Below are 22,793 nucleotides of genomic sequence, written 5' to 3'. Positions count from 1 at the left end.
CAAGGTAAGTTAAGTAATATAAATGTAAGCAAATCTACAGGGCCGGATGGATTGCACCCAAGAGTTCTTAGAGAGGTAAGTTCAGTAATATCTGTACCCTTGTTCATGATATTTAGAGATTCTCTGGTGTCTGGTATTGTGCCAAGGGACTGGCGCAAGGCGAATGTGGTACCAATCTTCAAGAAGGGCTCTAGGTCTTCCCCAGGAAACTATAGACCGGTAAGTTTAACGTGCATTGTGGGTAAATTGTTTGAAGGACTTATAAGGGATTACATACAGGAATACATAGGGGATAATTGTATTATAAGTGATAGCCAGCATGGGTTTACTAAGGATAGAAGTTGTCAAACCAATCTAATTTGCTTTTATGAAGAGGTGAGTAGAAGCCTTGACAAAGGAATGGCTGTGTTTCTGGATTTTGCTAAAGCGTTTGATACTGTCCCTCACAGACGTCTGACAGGTAAGTTAAGGTCTTTGGGTTTGGAAATTTTAGTTTGTAACTGGATTGAACACTGGCTCATGGATCGTACCCAGAGAGTGGTGGTCAATGATTCGTACTCTGATTGGTCCCCGGTAATTAGTTGTGTACCCCAAGGTTCTGTACTGGGACCGCTGTTGTTTAATTTATTTATCAATGATATAGAGGATGGTATTAACAGCTCTGTTTCTATCTTTGCAGATGACACCAAGTTTTGTAGCACAGTACAGTCTATAGAGGAGGTGTAGAAGTTACAAGATGACTTGGATAGACTAAGTGTCTGGGCATCCACTTGGCAAATGAGGTTCAATGTGGATAAATGTAAAGTTATGCATCTGGGTACTAATAACCTGCATGCATCGTATGTCTTAGGGGGGATTAAACTGGCAGAGTCACTGGTAGAGAAGGATCTGGGTGTACTTGTAGATCACAGACTACAGAATAGCATGCAATGTCAGGCTGCTGCTTCCAAAGCCGGCAGGATATTGTCATGTATCAAAAGAGGCATGGACTCAAGGGACAGGGACATAATACTCCCCCTTTATAAAGCATTGGTACGGCCTCACCTGGAATATGCTGTTCAGTTTTGGGCACCTGTCCATGAAAGGGACACTGCGGAGTTGGAAAGGGTGCAGAGACGCGCGACTAAACTAATATGGGGCATGGATCATCTTAGCTATGAGGTGCGATTAAAGGAGTTACAATTGTTTAGTCTTGAGAAGAGACGTTTAAGGGGGGGATATGATAAACGTATATAAGTATATTAATGGCCCATACAAAAAATATGGAGAAAAACTGTTCCAGGTTAAACCCCCCCAAAGGACGCGGGGGCACTCCCTCCGTCTGGAGAAGAAAAAGTTTAGTCTCAAGGGGCGACACGCCTTCTTTACCGTGAGGACTGTGAATTTATGGAACGGTCTACCTCAGGAACTGGTCACAGCAGGAACAATTAACAGCTTTAAAACAGGATTAGATACATTCCTGGAACAAAATAACATTAATGCTTATGAAGAAATATAAAATCCCACCCCTTCCCCAATATCGCGCCACACCCCTACCCCTTAATTCCCTGGTTGAACTTGATGGACATATGTCTTTTTTCGACCGTATTAACTATGTAACTATGTAACCCCTTTAAGGACCAGAGCATGTTTTTGGAATTCTGACCACTGTCACTTTTAAGCATTAATAACTCTGTTTTTTAGTGACATATTCTACTTTATGTTAGTGGTAAATTTTCGTCGATACTTGCATAATTTCTTCGTGAAAAATGCCAAAATTTCATGAAAAAATTTAAAATTTAGCATTTTTATAACTTTGAAGCTCTCTGGTTGTAAGGAAAATAGACATACCAAATAAATTATATACAGATTCACATATACAATGTCTACTTTATTTACATTTCAAAATCTGAATTTTTCAGGGACCAGTTCAGTTTTTAAGGAAATTTGAGGTTCTTTATGTTAGAAATACCCCACAATGGACCCATTATGAAAACTGCACCCTCAACGTATTCAAAATGACATTGAGAAAGTTTGTTAACCCTTTAGGTGTTTCAAAAGGATAGAAGCAAAGTGGAGGTGAAAATTCAAAATCTTTTTTCACACTAACATGTTCTTATAGACCCATATTTTTTATTTTTACAAGGGGTAAGAGGAGAAAAAGTCCCCCAAAGTTTGTAAACCAATTTCTCTTGAGTAAGGAAATACCTCATATGTGGATGTAAAGTGCTTTGTGGGCGCACTAGAGGACTCAGAAGAGAAGGAGCGACAATAGCATTTTGGAGAGCAAATTTTTCTGAAATGGTCTTTGCAGGGCATGTCGCATTTAGGAAGCCCACATGGTGCCAGAACAGCAAAAAACACCCCACATGGCATAATATTTGGGGAACTACACCCCTCAAGGAATGGCACAAGTGGTACAGTGAGCCTTAACACCCCACGACTTTGCGTTGAAGTTGGACATGAAAAGGAATCTTTTTTTTTTTTTTTACTAAAATGCTGATGTAGTGTTTTACTTTTTATTTTGTGTAGGTGAAGTGTAGTGTAGTGTGTTTAGGATACATTCACACGGTTGGGTTTGCAGTAAGTTTCTCGCTGCGAGTTTGAGCTGCGAGTGAAAATTTTCCGCATCTCAAACTTACAGCAGAAAACTTGCTGCTGTAAACCCACCATATTCACATGGGGGGGGGGGGGGGCAAACCTCCAGCTGTTGTAAAACTACAACTCCCAGCATGTGCAGTCTCTCAGTGCATGCAGGGAGTTGTATATCTGCGACAGCTGGAGGCACACTGGTTACAAAACACTGAGAGTTTGTTACTTAACTCAGTGTTTCGCAACCAGTCTGCCTCCAGCTGTTGCAAAACTACAACTCCCAGCATGTACAGTCTCTCATTGCATGCTGGGAGTTGTATTTTTGCAACAGGTGGAGGCACAGTGGTTGCGAAACACTGAGTTAGGTAACAAACTCGGTTTCACAACCAGTGTGTCTCCAGCTGTTGCAAAACTGCAACAATCAGCATGCATTGACAGTCGAAGGGCATGCTGAAAGTTGTAGTTTTGCAACAGCTGGAGGCACACTGCTACAACTCCCAGCATGTCCTTTGGTAGTCTGTGCATGCTGGGAGTTGTAGTTATGCAACAGCTGAATGCACACTTTTTAATAGAAAAAATGTGCCTCCAGCTGTTGCATAACTACAACCCCCAGCATGCACAGACTACCAAAGGGCATGCTGGGAGTTGTAGTTGGAACTCCATCTATAGCAAAACTAAAACTCTCAGCATGCCCTTCGGCTTTGCATACTTCTAGTTGTTGCTAAGCAACAGTAGGAGGTGAACAGGCCTCACCTCCTGTTGTATCCTGCCGCCGGGATAGCTCCTGCTGCTCCTGTCGCCACCACCGATCCAGAGGGGACCCCCGCCCTAGCCTTTGGCTGTCCGGGCATGCTAGGAGTTGTAGTTTTGCAACAGTTGGAGGCACCCTGGTTGGGAAACACTGCTATAAGGGCAAATGCACACTGTGGAGATTCCAAGGGAGGCCAGACAAATGAATCTGTTGGCGCTAGTACTGCACAGACTATGCCAGTTCCTGTATGTGGCAATGTATTACTGCCAAAAGAATGAACATGTTCATTCTCTCCGCCTCTGACATTCCGTGCACGTTGCAATGGAATTTCCAAGCAATATTCTGTCAAGAAATTCTGTAGTGTAATTGCGCCCTAAGACGGCTTCCCCCTGAATCCTCAGAGACCCAGTGATGAGCGTGTTGTGTCTGTAAAAGTTGCAGGGAATATGGGGTGGCCAGGCTGAACCCTTGAGCATTTAGCTATGCCCCTGAAGACACATGTTCTTTTGTACAACAAATATGCAGCTTGTAAAATAACAAAAATATGTAGATTTGTTTAGTTAGTATTTGGCCTCACCAGCAATTTACTGTAGTGGGCAGATGTTGCATACATTGAAGTGATAAGATATTTTTATTTTAACCCCTTAAGGACACAGCTCATTTTTACTTTAAGGATGCAGGCCTTTTTTGCACATCTGACCACTGTCACTTTAAGCATTAATAACTCTGGGATGCTTTTACCTTTCATTCTGATTCCGAGATTGTTTTTTCGTGACATATTCTACTTTATGTTCGTGGTAAAATTTTGTCGATACTTGCATCATTTCTTGGTGAAAAATTCCAAAATTTCATGTAAAATTTGAAAAATTTGCATTCTTTTACCTTTGAAACTCTCTGCTGATAAGGAAAATGGACATCCCAAATAAATTATATATTGATTCACATATATAATATGTCTACTTTATGATTACATCATAAAGTTGACGTGTTTTTACTTTTGGAAGACATCAGAGGGCTTCAAAGTATAACAGCAATTTTCCAATTTTTCACGAAATTTTCAAAATCTGAATTTTCAGGGACCAGTTCAGTTTTGAAGTGGATTTGAGGGGCCTTAATATTAGAAATACCCCACAAATGACCCCATTATAAAAACTGCACCCCTCAAAGTATTCAGAATGATTTTCAGTAAGTGTGTTAACTCTTTAGGTGTTTCACAGGAATAGCAGCAATGTGAAGGAGAAAATTCAAAATCTTCATTTTTTACACTCGCATGTTCTTGTAGACCCAGTTTTTGAATTTTTACAAGGGGCAAAAGGAGAAAAATCTTCCTAAAATGTTTAACCCAATTTCTCTTGAGTAAGGAAATACCTCATATGTGTATGTGAAGGGTTCTGTGGGTGCACTAGAGGGCTCAGAAGGGAAGGAGCGACAATAGGATTTTGGAGAGTGAGTTTTTCTGAAATGGTTTTTGGGGGGCATGTCACATTTAGTAAGCCTCCTATGGTGCCAGAACAGAATTGGACGTGTCAATTTTTCTTTTTCACTAAAATGCTGCTTTTTTTCCCAAATTTTACATTTTTACAAGGAGTAATAGGAGAAAATGACCCCCAAAATTTGTAACCCCATTTCTTCTGAGTATGGAAATACCCCATGTGTGGATGTCAAGAGCACTGCAGGCGCACTACAATGCTCAGAAGAGAAGGAGCGCCATTGAGCTTATGGAGAGATAATTTGGTTGGAATAGAAGTCGAGGGCTTTGTGCATTTCCAAACCCCCCCCCCTCCCCCCGTCGTGCTAGAATGTGACCACATTTTGGAAACTACACCCCCCACAGAATTTAATAAGGGGTGCAGTGAGCATTTAAACCCCACTGACGTTTGACAGATCCTTGGAACAGTGGGCTGTGCAAATAAAAATTTAAAATTTTTCATTTTCACGGACCACTGTTCCAAAAATCTGTCAGACACCTGTGGGGCATAAATGCTCCCTGCACCCCTTATTACAATCCGTGAGGGGTGTAGTTTCCAAAATGGGGTCACATGTGTGGGGGGGGGGTGTCCATTGTTCTGGCACCATGGACATGGCCTTTCATTCCGGACAAATTTTCTCTCCAAAATCCCAATGGCGCTCCTTCTCTTCTGAGCATTGTAGTTTGCCCGCAGAGCATTTTATATCCACATATAGGGCATTTTTTTAATTTAGGGTAACACCAGCATTTAAGTGAGAAAAAATATTTTTTCTTCATTTTCCCATCCAACTTTAGCGAAAATTTGTCAAAAACCTGTGGGGTGTTCAGGCTCACTATACCCCTTGTTACGTTCTGTGAGGGGTGTAGTTTCCAAAATGGGGTCATATGTGGGTATTTATTTTTTTGCGTTTATGTCAGAACCGCTGTAAAATCAGCCACCCCTGTGCAAATCACCATTTTAGGCCTCAAATGTACATAGTGCGCTCTCACTCCTGAGCCTTATTGTGTGCCCGCAGAGCATTTTACGCCCACATATGGGGTATTTCCGTACTCAGGAGAAATTTGCGTTACAAATTTTGGGGGTCTTTTTTCTTTTTACCTCTTGTGAATATAAAAAGTATGGGGCAACACCAGCATGTTAGTGTAAAAAAAGTTTTACACTAACCGGCTGATGTAGACCCCAACTTTTCCTTTTCATAAGGGGTAAAAGGAGAAAAAAAAAACACATTGTAACGCAATTGCTACAGAGTACGGAAATAACCCATATGTGGCCCTAAACTGTTTCCTTGAAATACGACAGGGCTCCGAAGTGAGAGAGCGCCATGCGCATTTGAGGACAAAAATAGGGATTGCATAGGGGTGATTCCCAAACAGGGTGCCTCCAGCTGTTGCTAAACTCCCAGCATGCCTGGACAGTCAGTGGCTGTCCAGAAATGCTGGGAGTTGTTGTTTTGCAACAGCTGGAGGCTCTGTTTTGGAATCACTGCCATACGATATGTTTTTTATTTTTATTCAGGGGGACAGTGTAAGGGGGTGTATATGTATTGTTTTCCCCTTTATTATGTGTTAGTGTAGTGTCGTGTAGGGTTTTTAGGGTACACTCCCACTGACGGGTTTATAGTGAGTTTCCCGCTAGGAGTTTGCGCCGCGTCAGAAAATTTGCCGCTGCTCAAACTGGAAGCAGGAAACTTACTGTAAACCTGCCCGCGTGAATGTACCCTGTACATTCACATGGGGGGGGGGGGGGGGGGCAAGCCTTCAGTTAGGTTCTGTTACCTAATTCAGTATTTTCCAACCAGGGTGCCTCCAGCAGTTGCAAAACTACAACCCCAGCATGTACTGATCGCTGAAGGGCATGCTGGGAAATGTAGTTATGCAACAGCTGGAGGTATGCAACTACAACTCCCAGCATGCCGAGACAGCTGTTTGGGCATGCTGGGATTTGCAGTGTTGCAACATCCGGAGGGCTACAGTTTAGCGACCACTGCACAGTGATCTCCAAACTGTGACCCTCCAGATGTTGCAAAACTACAAATCCCAGCATGCACAGACAGCAATTGGCTGTCGGGCATGCTGGGAGTTGTAGTTTTGCAACAGCTGGAGCCACACAACTACACCTCCCAGCGTGCCCAGACAGCCATTTGCAGCCAGGCATGCTGGGAGTTGTAGTTTTGCAACATCTGGAGGACTACAGTTTGGAGACCACTGTGTTGTGGTCTCCAAACTGTGATCCTCCAGATGTTGCAAAACTGGCGGCATGTGGGGATCCGGCAGGCTTCAGAGGGATCTGACTGGCCGGTGAGTGGTCGACGGTGGCCCTCAAGAGCATGCAAAACTACAACTCCCAGCATGTCCAGACAGTCTGGCCATGCTGGGAATTGTAGTTTTGCAATATCTGGAGGACCACTGTTTGGAGACCACTGTGAAGTGGTCGCCAAACTGTGATCCTCCATTTGTTGCAAAACTACAACTCCCAGCATGCCCAGACAGCAATTGGCTGTCTGGGCATGCTGGGAGTTGTAGTTTTGCAACAAATGGAGGATCACAGTTTGGCAACCACTACACAGTGGTCTCCAAACTGTAGTCCTCCAGAGGTTGCAAAACTACAACTCCCAGCATGCCTGGCTGCAATCGGCTGTCTGGGCATGCTGGGAGTTGTAGTTGTGTGCCTCCAGCTGTTGCAAAACTACAACTCCCAGCAAGCCCATACAGCCAATTGCTGTCTGGGCATGCTGGGAGTTGTAGTTTTGCAACAGTTGGAGGATGACAGTTTGGTGACCACTACACAGTGGTCTCCAAACAGTGGTCCTCCAGATGTTGCAAAACTACAATTCCCAGCATGGCCAGACTGTCTGCATGCTTTTGAGGGCCACCGTCGACCACTCACTGGCTAGTCAGATCCCGCCGAAGCCTGCTGGATCCCCACATGTCGCCACCGGGTAAGTAAGGACTTCCCCTTCCCTCTCAGCCCGCTGTGCCCCGCTCTCCCTGGACTTCCACACGTGGGCGGAGGTCCTGCAGCAGTGATGGCAGGTGCTTGGCAATGGAGTGGGCACCTACCCCCCAGTGGCGTTGCTAGGGTTGGTGTCACCCGGTGCGGTAGAAAATTGGGTCATCCCCATACCTACCCCCTCCCCCCAGTAAGTTTTTAGACTGTTGTGACAGACACCAGTGGTGTAGCGCATTGTGAGAAAGTCCGGTATAATAATCAGATATACCAGTTGCCACAGAATAGGAAAGTGTTAAAAAAGTTTTCACCATTGAAATATACAGCTCCCAGAATTACTTAAAGGGGTACTCCACTGGAAAACATTTACTTTTATATCAACTGGTGCCAGAAAGTTAAACCGATTTTTTAATTACTTCTATTTAAAATCTTAATACTTACAGTACTTATAAGCTGGTGTATGCTCCACGGGAAGTTGTGTAGTTCTTTCCAGTCTGGCCACAGATATTTGCTGACACCTCTGTCCATGTCAGGAACTGTCCAGAGCAGGATAGGTTTGCTATGGGGATTTGCTCCTACTATGGACAGTTCTTGACATGGACAGAGGTGTCAGCACAGAGCACTGTGGTCAGACAGAAAATAAATTAAAAAAGAAAATAACTTCCTGTGAATCGCTTATACAGCAGCTAATAAGTACTGGAAGGATTAAGATTTTTAAATAGAAGTAATTTACAAATCTGTTTAACTTTGTAGCACAAGCTGATTAAAAAAAATGTTTTCCAGTAGAGTACCCCTTTGAGCAGTGATGATGTTATGCTGGGAGTTGTAGTTTCACTGACCTAACTGTAGAACTGACAAGTGACTACAGCTCTGATGTAGAGAGGACAATACACAATGATATCAGTGACTACAGGTGACGTCTTCTCTATAGTGAGGAGGATACACAATGATATCAGTGGCTACAGGTGACGTCTTTTCTATAGTGAGGAGAATACACAATGATATCAGTGACTACAGGTGACGTCTTCTCTATAGTGAGGAGAATACAGAATGATATCAGTGACTACAGGTGACGTCTTCTCTATAGTGAGGGGAATACACAAAGATATCAGTGACTACAGGTGACATCTTCTCTATAGTGAGGGGAATACACAATGATATCAGTGACTACAGGTGACGTCTTTTCTATAGTGAGGAGAATACACAATGATATCAGTGACTACAGGTGAAGTCTTATCTATAGTGAGGAGAATACACAATGATATCAGTGATTACAGGTGACGTCTTTTCTATAGTGAGGAGAATACACAATGATATCAGTGACTACAGGTGACGTCTTCTCTATAGTGAGGAGAATACACAATGATATCAGTGACTACAGGTGACGTCTTCACTATAGTGAGGTGAATACACAATGATATCAGTGACTACAGGTGACGTCTTCTCTATAGTCTTCCCTTATCTAATTCAGATGGTACATACCGCCGGGACTTGTTCCAGCTAAAACTTCTCTCTGCAGAATGTGACGCCCAGACGTCTCCTCACTATGTCAGCGCATTAACATCCTCTATATGAAAACAAGTATTATTATAAACCTGACAGACACTGTATCCTCTAAATATAATACTACCACACACTGTACATTCTGAATATAATACCAACACATACTGTACCCTCTGAATATAAATCTGCCACATACTGCACCCCTGAATATAATACCGCCACACACTGTACCCACTGAATATAATACTACCACATACTGTACCCTCTGAATATAATGTTGCCATACAGTGCACCCTCTGAATATAATACTACCAAAAACTTCACCTTCTGAATATAATACTACCACAAACTGTACCCTCTGAATATAATACCGCCACACACTGTACCCACTGAATATAATACTACCACATACTGTACCCCAGAATATAATACTTAGAGATGAGCAAACTACAGTAAATTCAACTCGTCACAAACTTCTCTGCAGTTGATAACTTTTCTTGCATAAATTAGTTCAGCTTTCAGGTGCTCCCGTGGGCTGGAAAAGGTGGATACAGTCCTAGGAGACTCTTTCCTAGGAATGTATCCACCTTTTCCAGCCCACCGGAGCACCTGAAGGCTGAACTAATTTACGCAGGAAAAGTGATCAACTGCCGAGCAGAGAAGTTCGTGACGAATCAAATTTACTGTAAGTTCGCTCATCCCTAATAATACTACCACAAACTGCGCCCTCTGAATATAATACTACCACCCACTGCACCCTCTGAATATAATACTACCACAAACTGTGCCCTCTGAATATAACGTTGCCATACAGTGCACCCTCTGAATATAATACCACAACCGCAGTAACACCCCTCAACATCCGTTAGCTGATGCTATTACCACGGGAGGGGGGTATTGGTGGTGTTGCCAGTGGATGATGGGGGTGCTACTACTGGGGGGGTGTTGCAGGAGGATGATAAGGGTGCTACTAGCCATCCCCCCTGGCAGTATCACCCCCATCATTCATCGGCAGGATCATCCTCCTGGCAGGAGCACCGCCATCATCCACCATCAGGATCTGCTGATGGAGGTGCTGCTGGGGGGGGGGGGTGATGCTGGTGGATGATGAGGGTGCTACTGCCAGGGGGGAGCATTAGGTAGGCAGCAGTTCCCCCCCACATTAGGTAGGTCGCAGTTTCCCCACATTAGGTAGCATCTGTTCCCCACATTAGGCAGCATAGATTCCCCACATTTGGTACCAGTTCCCCCACATTAGGTAGGTACCAGTTACCCCACATTAGGTAGCAATTTCCCCACATTAGGTAGCACAGATTCCCCACATTCGGTAGCACAGATCCCCCACATTCAGTAGCACAGATTCCCCACATTTGGTAGCACAGATTTCCCACATTAGGTAGCACAGATTCCCCACATTAGGTAGCATAGACTCCCCACATTAGGTAGCATAGACTCCCCACATTTGGTAGTATAGACTCCCCACATTTGGTAGTAGTTTCCCCACATTAGGCCGCAGGTTCCCCACAATGGGTCAAAGTCTCCCAACAATAGATCGCTGGTTATACCCCCCCCCCCCCCCCACACACACACACACAAAAAAAAAACACATACAACACAGAGACACACACACAAACACAGTCAGAGAGACACACACTCACAGACAGACACACACAGTCACACACACACAGTCACACAAACACACAGAGTCGCACAAACACACACACAGTCACACACACACTCAGAGAGTCACACAAACACACAGAGTCACACAAACACACACAGTCACACACACAGTCACACACACAGTCACATACACACAGTCACATACACACACACACACACACGAGTCTCACACACACAAGCATAGATAGAGACAGACAGAGAGACAGACACACACTCACCCATCCAGCGCAGCGCTCCTTCTCACCAGGCGCCGTGGGGTGGGGGGGTGATGACGAACGGGCGCACAGTGCAGGTGAAAGAGGGGGGTTGCTGACGGACGGGCGCACCGCACACACAGCGCGGGGGTGGGGGGGGGTGCTGACGGATGACTGATGGGAGGCCGGTCGGGCACAGATGGGGGGTGTCGGTGTAGCTGGGGAGGGGGGGTGGGGCTGCAGAACGTCTTGGTGTCACCCCATTAGGTTGGTGTCACCCCGTGCGGGCCGCACCCCCCGCACCCGGGTCGCAACGCCACTGCCTACCCCTGCCATCGCCACGCACCCGCCATTGCCACTGCCGGACCAGCGGATCACCGCGCACCCGCCACACAGTGGCGTCTACAGCTTTCAAATTTTGGGGGGGGGCACACTGGGGGCCAGGACAAAAGTAGGGGGGGCAATTATAACAACACCACATTTATACATTGCACGTGCAAATTATATCCAAGCCAAGGGCAGCATCGGGGGACCATGAAGATCTCATTGACTTCAAAGGCAGCTTCAGCATGTGTCTACGTGGAGAAGAAGTGACATGTCACTTATTTTTTGGCCAGTTCCCTGTCAAACATTAACATAAGTAATATATGTGTAGATAGAAGCGTGCTGGCACTACCTGTATTGTGTGGTTCACAAAAAATACGTTCGTCCTATAATCCGGACTCTAAAGTATCAGACAGCACAGGCTTGTAATATGGTGGTGCTCATGTAATATAGGTAAAGACAGTTCATTCAATCGCAATGATGTAGAAAAATTACAGGCAACTCACCAATCTTTTGCAAGACTTCATGCTTTAATTCCAGGGTGTGCAGGCAAAGCGGCTCCATGCCGCACCGGTGAGCTAGACGCTAGTGCGAACAATGACCTGTATACTGAGACTAATATTACAAATAATATCAGTATATAAGGAGGAATATTATCACCATACATATTACATCATACTGTAACTGACCAAATCCTGTATACTGAGACCAATATTACCAATAATACCAGCATACAGGGAGGAAATATTGTCATCATACATATTATGGTCATACTGTTACTGACACCAATATTACTGATAATACCAGTACAAAAAAATAAAAAACAGGACAAAAGGTGCTTACTGTTAGTTGTGTGCGTTACTAGCAAGAAACAAATAATACTGCCACACCATGACCACGACTACCATTGTGACTGACTAATGACCGACTAACACCAATTGTTACTGTATAAAATTCATTTTACAATTACCAATACTCCCACATACACTGGCCTTATAGTGGTAGATACCAGCTGTACACATCACAGTGTGTATTATACCTGTACTGTGACATCACTGTGTGTATTATCCCTGTACTGTGACATCACTGTGTATTATCCCTGTACTGTGACATCACTGTGTATTATCCCTGTACTGTGACATCACTGTGTATTATCCCTGTACTGTGACATCACTGTGTGTATTATCCCTGTACTGTGACATCACTGTGTATTATCCCTGTACTGTGACATCACTGTGTATTATCCCTGTACTGTGACATCACTCTGCATTATCCCTGTATTGTGACATCACTGTGTATAATCTCTGTATTGTGACATCACTGTGTATTATCCCTGTACTGTGACATCACTGTGCATTATCTCTGTACTGTGACATCACTGTGCATTATCCCTGTACTGTGACATAACTGTGTGTATTATCCCTGTACTGTGACATCACTGTGTATTAGCTCTGTACTGGGACATCACTGTGTATTATCCCTGTACTGTGACATCACTGTGTATTATCCCTGTACTGTGACATCACTGTGCATTGTCCCTGTACTGTGACGTCACTGTGTGTATTATCCCTGTACTGTGACATCACTGTGTATTATCCCTGTACTGTGACATCACTGTGTGTATTATCCCTGTACTGTGAAATAACTGTGTATTATCTCTGTACTGTGACAACACTGTGTATTATCCCTGTACTGTGACATCACTGTGTATTATCCATGTGCTGTGACATCACTGTGTGTATTATCCCTGCACTGTGACATCACTGTGTGTCTTATCCCTGTACTGTGACATCACTGTGTATTATCCATGTGCTGTGACATCACTGTGTATATTATCCCTGTACTGTGACATCACTGTATGTATTATCCCTGTACTGTGACATCACTGTGTATTATCCCTGTACTGTGACATCATTGTGTGTATTATCCCTGTACTGTGACATCACTGTGTGTATTATCCCTGTACTGTGACATCACTGTGTGTATTATCCCTGTACTGTGACATCACTGTGTGTATTATCCATGTACTGTGACATCACTGTGTGTTATCCCTGTACTGTGACATAACTGTGTGTATTATCCCTGTACTGTGACATCACTGTGTGTGTTATCCCTGTACTGTGACATCACTGTGTATTATCCCTGTACTGTGACATCACTGAGTGTATTATCCCTGTACTGTGACATAACTGTATATTATCCCTGTACTGTGACATAACTGTGTATATTATCTCTGAACTATAACATCACTGTGTGTTATCTCTATACTGCAACATCACTGTTGATACTTACACTGCACTGTGACATCACTGTATATATTAAGCCTGTATACCCTAATGTCACTGTACATATTTACCTTGCACTGCGAGTGACAATACAGGGTAAATATGCACAGTGACATCACAGTTCAGAGTTAACATAAACAGTAATGTCTCTGTACTGGGACAATAAACAGTTTTGCCACTACAGGGTTAATAAACGCAGTGTTGTCACAGTAGAGGGTAACTATACAGTGATGTCATTGTATCGGGAAAATATACACAGTGAAGTCAGCGTTCAAGAATAATAAACTGTGATGTCATTACAGGGTTGTTATACACAGTGACATCAAATTACAGGATAAAGCACAGTGATGTCACAGTTTATTATGAAGCACAGTGATGTCACAGTTTATTATGAAGCACAGTGATGTCACAGTTTATTATGAAGCACAGTGATGTCACAGTTTATTATGAAGCACAGTGATGTCACAGTTTATTATGAAGCACAGTGATGTCACAGTTTATTATGAAGCACAGTGATGTCACAGTTTATTATGATATATCACAACAAATGCCCCACAGGGGGTACCAGGGTCATAATATATTCACAACTATTTTAGGGGAAACCCCCTAAGGGGAACCCTTAAACTAAGTACCTCCTAAAATGTTACTTTTATTTGTCCTATTAAAATATTAAACTAAATAGTAATGTGTAATTTTCCTTATGTTGTAATCTACACCACTGATTATTTAAAATCACAGCCTCAGATTAGCTCCCCTTGTAATATTATAGTAGTGACTGCAATTAATGACAGAATAATTGCACAGCGATCATCATCTTTGGATATGATGAGCTGTTTTTGGGGAGTTGTTAGTGGCTGCTAATTAAAAAATCCAAGCATTAGCCAGCGCCTCCAACGTTTCGCTGGCACCCCAGCTTCGTCAGGAAGGGCTGGTGGCTAATGGCCAGCGGGTGTCCCGTGGTTCCTTATATACTACGGCGTCTGATGTCATTAAAATTCGCCGCGGCCCCTCAGCCTATCTCCACTTCTCATGTATTAGCCTATCATAGCAGGGAATTCAAGTCACATGTTTGTTTGTTGTTGTTCTCATGGCCAATCACAATATGTTCCTAAGTGCGTCACGTGAGTAAACACGCGCGTCACTGACAAACGACGCGCATGTCGTCCAACTTTATTGAAACCCTGTATATACTCACTGTGTTCACGAGTTGCTCGTGCGCATGACACTGGACTTTGATTCTATTTTATTTTCGTTGGGGTCACTGCGCATGCCAGCGGACTTAATATTATTCCACTGACATGGATGTTTGTGCGCATGCCGCCGGACTTAGTTTATTTCTACTGCCGTTGTTGTTTCTGTGCATGTAATCGGACTTAGTGTACCTGTGTTGTCATTACTTTAACTACATAGAACCAGGTATACAACACATGTCTATGTACTATGATTGTGTTCGTTATGGCTCGAGCTCTAAATAACTTATATATGAATATATATGGGGGCACAATATTTTAGTTATATCCTGTATTATTTCACGATTGTGATTTTGATTATATCCTATATTATTTTTCACTTGTGATAACCTTAAGTGTGATGTGAATGTGATTATATTATAGACAGGGGAGGAAAGGGGAGGGAAGAGGGGAGGGGATGTGAGTTGGGGAACCTATAATTCCTTTTTGTGTTAGTGTAAATACATAAAGGTAAATCATTATAAATATACTGTTACACAATTGTGATGAGCTTAAATGTAAAAAATAAGTGTTATTCCTTTATAAACAAAGAAAAGAAAGAGAAGGGGGGAGGGAAGGAAGGGGAGGAAAGGAGGTTGAATTGGGGGACCTACAATTCCCTTAATTGATAGTGTGAATACATATAGGTAAATCATTATAGATATACTATTTTGAATACAATTGCATGTACATATATGTACCAACATGGAGATACTATTTAAAGTACAATTGAGTGTGCAATTATCTACTACATGACTGTGCCAGCACTAAATAATAAGTAGTTATTGTTGTTATAAGTGACCAGGTATGATATGCTATGATAGGTTACCTGAACATTAGGAGAAGGCTATTTATTATGAGATCAGGCCGATTGATAATTATAATAGTTCTCATCATGTTATTATATATGAAAAAGTTTAATTGAACAAAATCCCTAATTGGGAAAGAAGGTGAGAACTATATAATGAGAAAGGACTATGATATTATTGAACTCATCGGGATCATAATAAAGGTGTAGATATATTAATATATGTCACTACTATTCTAAAAATGCGGAAAAAGAAAAGCCCTCATTAAGACCATGAGGGTGTCTACAATTCAAATGATAAATCCATCTAGCTTCCTCTCTTAACAGAATTCCATCAATATCGCCCTTCCTTGGTCCAAGTTTCATTTGTTGGATACCCCAAAAGGTAAGTTCTTTTAGGTTGTTCTGATGTTTTTCTTTCATGTGTCTAGCCACTGGGGTATCTGTTAAGGTCCTAATGGTACTCAAATGTTTCCCTATGCGTCCTCGCAGTTCTTGAGTGGTTTTACCTACATAAATGTAGGGACATGTACATTGTAATGCATAGATTACATTTTTGCTAGAGCAATTTATGAAATCATAAATAGTATAGCTGTTCCCATTTTGGGGATTGATGAAGTTTTTGGTTTTCCGTGTATACTGACACATGGTACAATGGCCACAGGGAAAAGATCCCTGTGGTTTCGATGGAAGCCATGTGCCTGTAGTGGTCTTCTGTGTTGTCAGATGACTATGGACCAGAATATCTTTCAGATTAGGTCCTCTTCTGTACGTGATACTTGGTTTAGGGCCTATACGTTGTTGAAGATCAGGGTCAGATCTCAAAATGTGCCAATGATGTTCCATTATGTTTTTAATCTGTGTAGTGTATGAATCAACGCCGTAGTATATAAGGAACCACGGGACACCCGCTGGCCATTAGCCACCAGCCCTTCCTGACGAAGCTGGGGTGCCAGCGAAACGTTGGAGGGTCTGGCTAATGCTTGGATTTTTAATTAGCAGCCACTAACAACTCCCCAAAAACAGTTCATCATATCCAAAGATGATGATCGCTGTGCAATTATTCTGTCATTAATTGCAGTCACTACTATAATATTACAAGGGGAGCTGATCTGAGGCTGTGATTTTAAATAATCAGTGGTGTAGATTACACCATAAGGAAAATTACACATTACTATTTAGTTTAATATTTTAATAGGACAAATAAAAGTTACATTTTAGGAGGTACTTAGTTTAAGGGTTCCCCTTAGGGGGTTTCCCCTAAAATAGTTGTGAACAGTTTATTATGAAGCACAGTGATGTCACAGTTTATTATGAAGCACAGTGATGTCACAGAGACTACAGAATGTACAACTGTACGTATGATAAAGATGGCGGGATGCTATTGAAACGTCACACATACATGGGGGAATAAAACACTTAGATAATATAGATTAATAGATAGATATGAGAGATAGATAGATGATAGATAGATAGATAGATAGATAGATAGATATGAGATAGATAGATAGATAGATCAGTGTATCCCAATCAGGGGGCCTCTAGCTATACCAAAACGACAACTCCCAGCATGTCTTTGACTTTATGAGCATACTGGGAGTTGTAGTTTTGCAACAGCTGGAGGCCCCCTGGTTGGGAAACACTGATCTATCAATCATCTGTCTATCTATCCATCTATCTATCTATCTCCATCTATCTATTTATGTATTTATCTATCTTTCTATTTAGCTATCTATCTATCTATCTCATATCTATCTCAGATAGATGAGAGATAGATAGATAGATGAAAGATAGATAGATATGAGAGATAGATAGATGAAATATAGATAGATAGATACATAAATAGATGGATATATAGATAGATGTTACGCCTAGCGCTCCGGGTCCCCGCTCCTCCCCGGAGCGCTTACGGCGTCTCTCTCTCCGCAGCGCCCCGGTCGGTCCCGCTGACCGGGAGCGCTGCACTGTCATGGCCGTCGGGGATGCGATTCGCACAGCGGGACGCGCCCGCTCGCGAATCGCATCCCAGGTCACTTACCCGTCCCCTGCTGTCATGTGCTGGCGCGCGCGGCTCCGCTCTCTAGGGCGCGCGCGCGCCAGCTCCCTGAGACTTAAAGGGCCAGTGCACCAATGATTGGTGCCTGGCCCAATTAGCTTAATTGGCTTCCACCTGCTCCCAGACTATATCTGTTCTCTGTCCCTGCACTCCCCTGCCGGATCTTGTTGCCTTAGAGCCTAGTGAAAGCGTTACTGTGTTTCTCCATACTGTGTATTTGACCTCCTGCTATTCCTTATTGACTACGATTCTTGCTGCCTGCCCCGACCTTCTGCTACGTCCGACCTTGCTTTGTCTACTCCCTTGTACCGCGCCTATCTTCAGCAGTCAGAGAGGTTGAGCCGTTGCTAGTGGATACGACCTGGTCACTACCGCCGCAGCAAGACCATCCCGCTTTGCGGCGGGCTCTGGTGAACACCAGTAGTGACTTAGAACCGGTCCACTAGCACGGTCCACGCCAATCCCTCTCTGGCACAGAGGATCCACCTCCTGCCAGCCGGCATCGTGACAATAGATATGAGATAGATAGAAAGATAGATAAATAGATGATAGATAGATAGATACTATCTCTTTTGGAGGGGCAAGCTGTGCATAACTAGCTTGCCCCCTGACTGGTGAGCAGTTAAGGGGTTAAGAAATATACAGGCAAGGTTTTTTAGCCCCCTCCCCCGCCTGTAAAACTTGCCAGTGCCTACAGTGGTATGTCCCATGGGTAGGGGGGAAGGAGTGCACCAATCAGGGGTTTAATAGTTTCCCGGGCTTTCAGGGGCCCTCCCCTGGGTATTTATAGCTGTGGTGCCTCGCTTCCCCCCCTCAATCTGCCCAGGACCCGGAGTTTTGCCCTCCCTCCCTCCCTTTTTGTATCTCTGTTTATTGTAAGTCACAGCTTGGCGGTGAGAAGACGGTGAAAGCGGGGTCAACCCGGGGTAGACCTCCACACAGGACGGTGTGGCAGCACCTCTCGGGTTGGTAAGAAAACAATCGGTGTCTTTGTTACAGTTAAATTGTTATTTATATAAGTAATTTTATAAATAAAGCTGTGGCCGATTCCCACCCACGGAAAAGTTTAATTGTTGTTGTGTCAGTTATTATTTAATTAATTATTGTAGTAAGGGGGAGGGGTAGTTATAGCCTGCTAGGAGCTAATTGGGTCTCAACAGTCCTATCTATCTATCACAAATAAAAACGGCACAACCAAAATCCAGAGATTAGAGAGAAGTCGGGGTGCTCGCATACTTGGAACCTGGGTCCACTGGTTCCTCAATCCAGACAAAGAACAATATGATGCAGCATAGTCTATGCACATGATGGAATAAACCACCATTTTCTGCAAACTTGTGGCATGCTGCATCATATTGTTCTTTATCTATCTATCTCTCTTTCTATATCCTATCTATCTATATCATATCCATCTATCTCCTATCTATCTATCTATATCCTATCTATCTATATCATATATCATATCCATCTATCTCCTATCTATCTATATCATATCTATCTATCTATCTTTCTATCTATCTCATATCTCTCTATATATCCATCTATTTATGTATCTATCTATATATCTATCTTTCATCCATCTCTCATCTATCTGAGATAGATATGAGATAGATAGATAGATAGATAGATAAATAGAAAGATAGATAGATACATAAATAGATGGATAGATATGAGATAGATAGATATGATATAGATAGATATGAGATAGATATGAGAGAGATAGATAGATAGGAGATAGATGGATGGATAGATAGATAGCTAGATAATAGATAGATGAGAGATAGATAGATGATTGATAGATCAGTGTTTCCCAACTAGGGGGGCCTCCAGCTGTTGCAAAACTACAACTCCCAGTATGCTCATAAAGCCAAAGGAATACTGGGAGTTGTAGTTTTGCAACAGCTGGAGGCCCCCTGGTTGGGAAACTGATCTATCTATCTTTCTCCTATCTATCTATATTATATAAATGTATCTATATCATATCCATCTATCTTCTATCTATCTATCTATCTCATATCTATGTATCTATCATCTATCTATCATCTATTTATGTATCTTTCTATATATCATCTCTCTATCTATATATCATCTATTTATCTATCTATCTATCTATCTATCTATCTATATTTATGTATCTATGGGGGAGATTTATTAAAACCTGTGCAGAGGGAAAGTTGTCCAGTTGCCCATAGCAACCAATCAGATCGCTTCTTTAATTTTTAACAAGGCCTCTGCAAAATTAAAGAAGTGATCTGATTGGTTGCTATGGGCAACTGGGCAACTTTCCCTCTGCACAGGTTTGATCAATCTCCCTCTATCTATCTATATATCATCTATCTACCTTTCTATCTCTCATATCTATCTATCTTTCATCTATCTATCTCTCATCTATCTGAGTTAGATAGATAGATATGAGATAGATAGATATGAGAAAGATAGATAGATAGATATGAGAAAGATAGATAGACAGATAGATGCATGGATGGATAGATAGATATGAGATAGATAGATAGATAGATAGATGATAGATATGAGATAGATAGATAGGAAATAGATAGATAGGAGATTGATCGATAGATCAGTGTTTCCCAACATGGGGGCCTCCAGCTGTTGCAAAACTACAACTCCCAGTATGCTCATAAAGCCAAAGGAATGCTGGGAGTTGTAGTTTTGCAACAGCTGGAGGCCCCCTGGTTGGGAAACACTGAACTACCTCCCACTGTCTCCTACAACTTTCCCCCTCTCCCCCAAGCAAGTTACTTACTTTAAAAGGGCAGCATGAGCAGTGGGCACTGGGCAGGTAAGTCTTCCATACTGGTGGTGTCCGGGCCTGTATACACACAGCGGGCCTGCTCCACAAGGTCCAGTATACAAGGGAGTGAGAGAGGGGGAGGAGCTTCCTGTCTGCTCTTCCCAGTCTGCATAGCGCGGCCCCTGCGTGGTGACAGGGCTGCAGGCTGAAGATTTATATAAAAAAAAGGATGGCGGAGTAGATGGCTCCGGGGGGCGGGGGGGGGGGTGCAGCGGGGGCTCGGGCCCCTTACTGGTGAACTAGCTGTACCCCCCTGATGGCCATGAGAGCTGCTAGTGACCTACTGCTGCTAGGGGGGCACAAGGGGGGGGCCAATCATGATATAGGGGGGGCCGTGGCCCCCTCTGGCCCCACCCTAGAGACGCCACACACCGGCCGCCCATGCACACCCGATCGCTGATCGGGTTAATCAAATGGGATCCTGGGGTGACGGGCGGTAGTAGTCTCCAGCCGGACACCCCGGGACTTTAGCTAATTAACCCGATCAGCACCGCGGGAGCGCGCACTTAATAAACGCCGCCTTTATACAGCAGAATGCGTGAAGGTATCGCATTATCCGCCGTATAAATGCAGCGTGAATAGGTGAAGCAGAACTTCTCACCTGCCGGAGACAACTGGAGGTGAAAAGTTCAGCCCCCGGGATGCAGCAGCAGCTGCAAATATGAACGACAGGTATACCCTTCACTCTGCGCGAACGCACTTCAGCAGCCGACAGGTATACCCATTGTTATGCGTTAAGGGGTTAAAGAGAATCACCACTACAGCGCCCATAAACTTGGACCATCCTGGTCGGAGCAGGAAAAACACAGAGATTAAAACCCTACCCCTTCCTCCTCTCGCCATAGTCTTTCCTATCCCGGTCAGGACAGGTTGCCTGAGAGGTGGAGATGTTACAGTCTCCATTGCTTTACTACTTTATTTTCAAAATACATCTTATCCTTCTCTCCCCTCTATTTTTCATGGAGAAAAACTCCTGCTACAAAACCCAAGGGGACATGTTTTTTTTTTGTGTACTAAGGAAATTATTGAACAGACGAAGAAAAATATATTGGTAAACCATGTATAGCATGTCTTGTCTATGAGGTAACCCCTGATCTGATGCAGGAGATAAAAAAAAGCTGGGTAAGGGTCTATTCACAAGTGCAGTACCCTGTGCTTCAATTCCTACATGTCAAATATGCGCAGGATACTCTAGGTGTAAATGTACCCTAAGGATGCATTCACCATACAGTATCCTTTGTATATTTCATGTGTAGGATTTGATGCTGCAGGTTTCAATGTAAACTAAATGACTGAACACAGCTTCAAATCCTGCACATCAAATATGCGCAGAATCTTGTACGTGTGAATAGACCCCAAGAGGGAGATTTATCCAAACCTATACAGAGGAAAAGTTACCAGTTGCCCATAGCAACCAGATTCTTTTATTAATTTTCCAAAAGGCCTGAGGAAAATGAAAAAAGCGATCTGATTGGTTGCCATCTGCAACTGATCAACTTTTCCTCTGCACAGGTTTTCATAAATCTCCCCTAAGGGTCTGCTTTTGCACACCTTCTAACTACCCCTGTACCTATGAGTTCAGAGGTCCCCTCACCTCCTCCAGTCATGAAGGAGTTACCTCCTCCTAACGCTAGGCAACTCCTTCTAGCGCTAGGCACTGCTGGGAGGTGAAAAAATTAGATGTTCGCTAGATGCGGCCCACTGTTTCTCCTCCCTGCACCCCCTAGGTAATCATAGAATTTTACACAGGGCGAAATCAATATATCCTATAACCAAAAATCATGGTGCGATTGCCATAAATCGTGCTGCCCCACTAAAATTTAAAATACAAATATTCTTATACATCTAAAGATTTTAGGACTACAAAAATGAGCAAGAGGTTTGCTTATTTATTTATTTATTTAAATAAGACTTCTATTATAACAATGTTATAATGATATAGATGACAAGCTTATATGATGTACCCCATGGTCTTCTACACTCCAAAGTCATCGATCTTGATCCTTAGGGAGATGCTGCAGGTGTTCCAAGACAAGGTGAACAATAAACGCTGCATGATGGGATAGTAGGTCACATACGTCAGCAGGATGAAGACCAGCGTTGACCACTCGATGAATTTGGCGAAGGCCTCACTGGTTACTACACATCCCCCAGCACACAGG

The sequence above is a fragment of the Hyla sarda genome, chromosome 6, assembly GCF_029499605.1.
Source record: "Hyla sarda isolate aHylSar1 chromosome 6, aHylSar1.hap1, whole genome shotgun sequence".
Taxonomy (NCBI): Eukaryota; Metazoa; Chordata; class Amphibia; order Anura; family Hylidae; genus Hyla; species Hyla sarda.
This window is presented reverse-complemented; position numbering follows the sequence as displayed.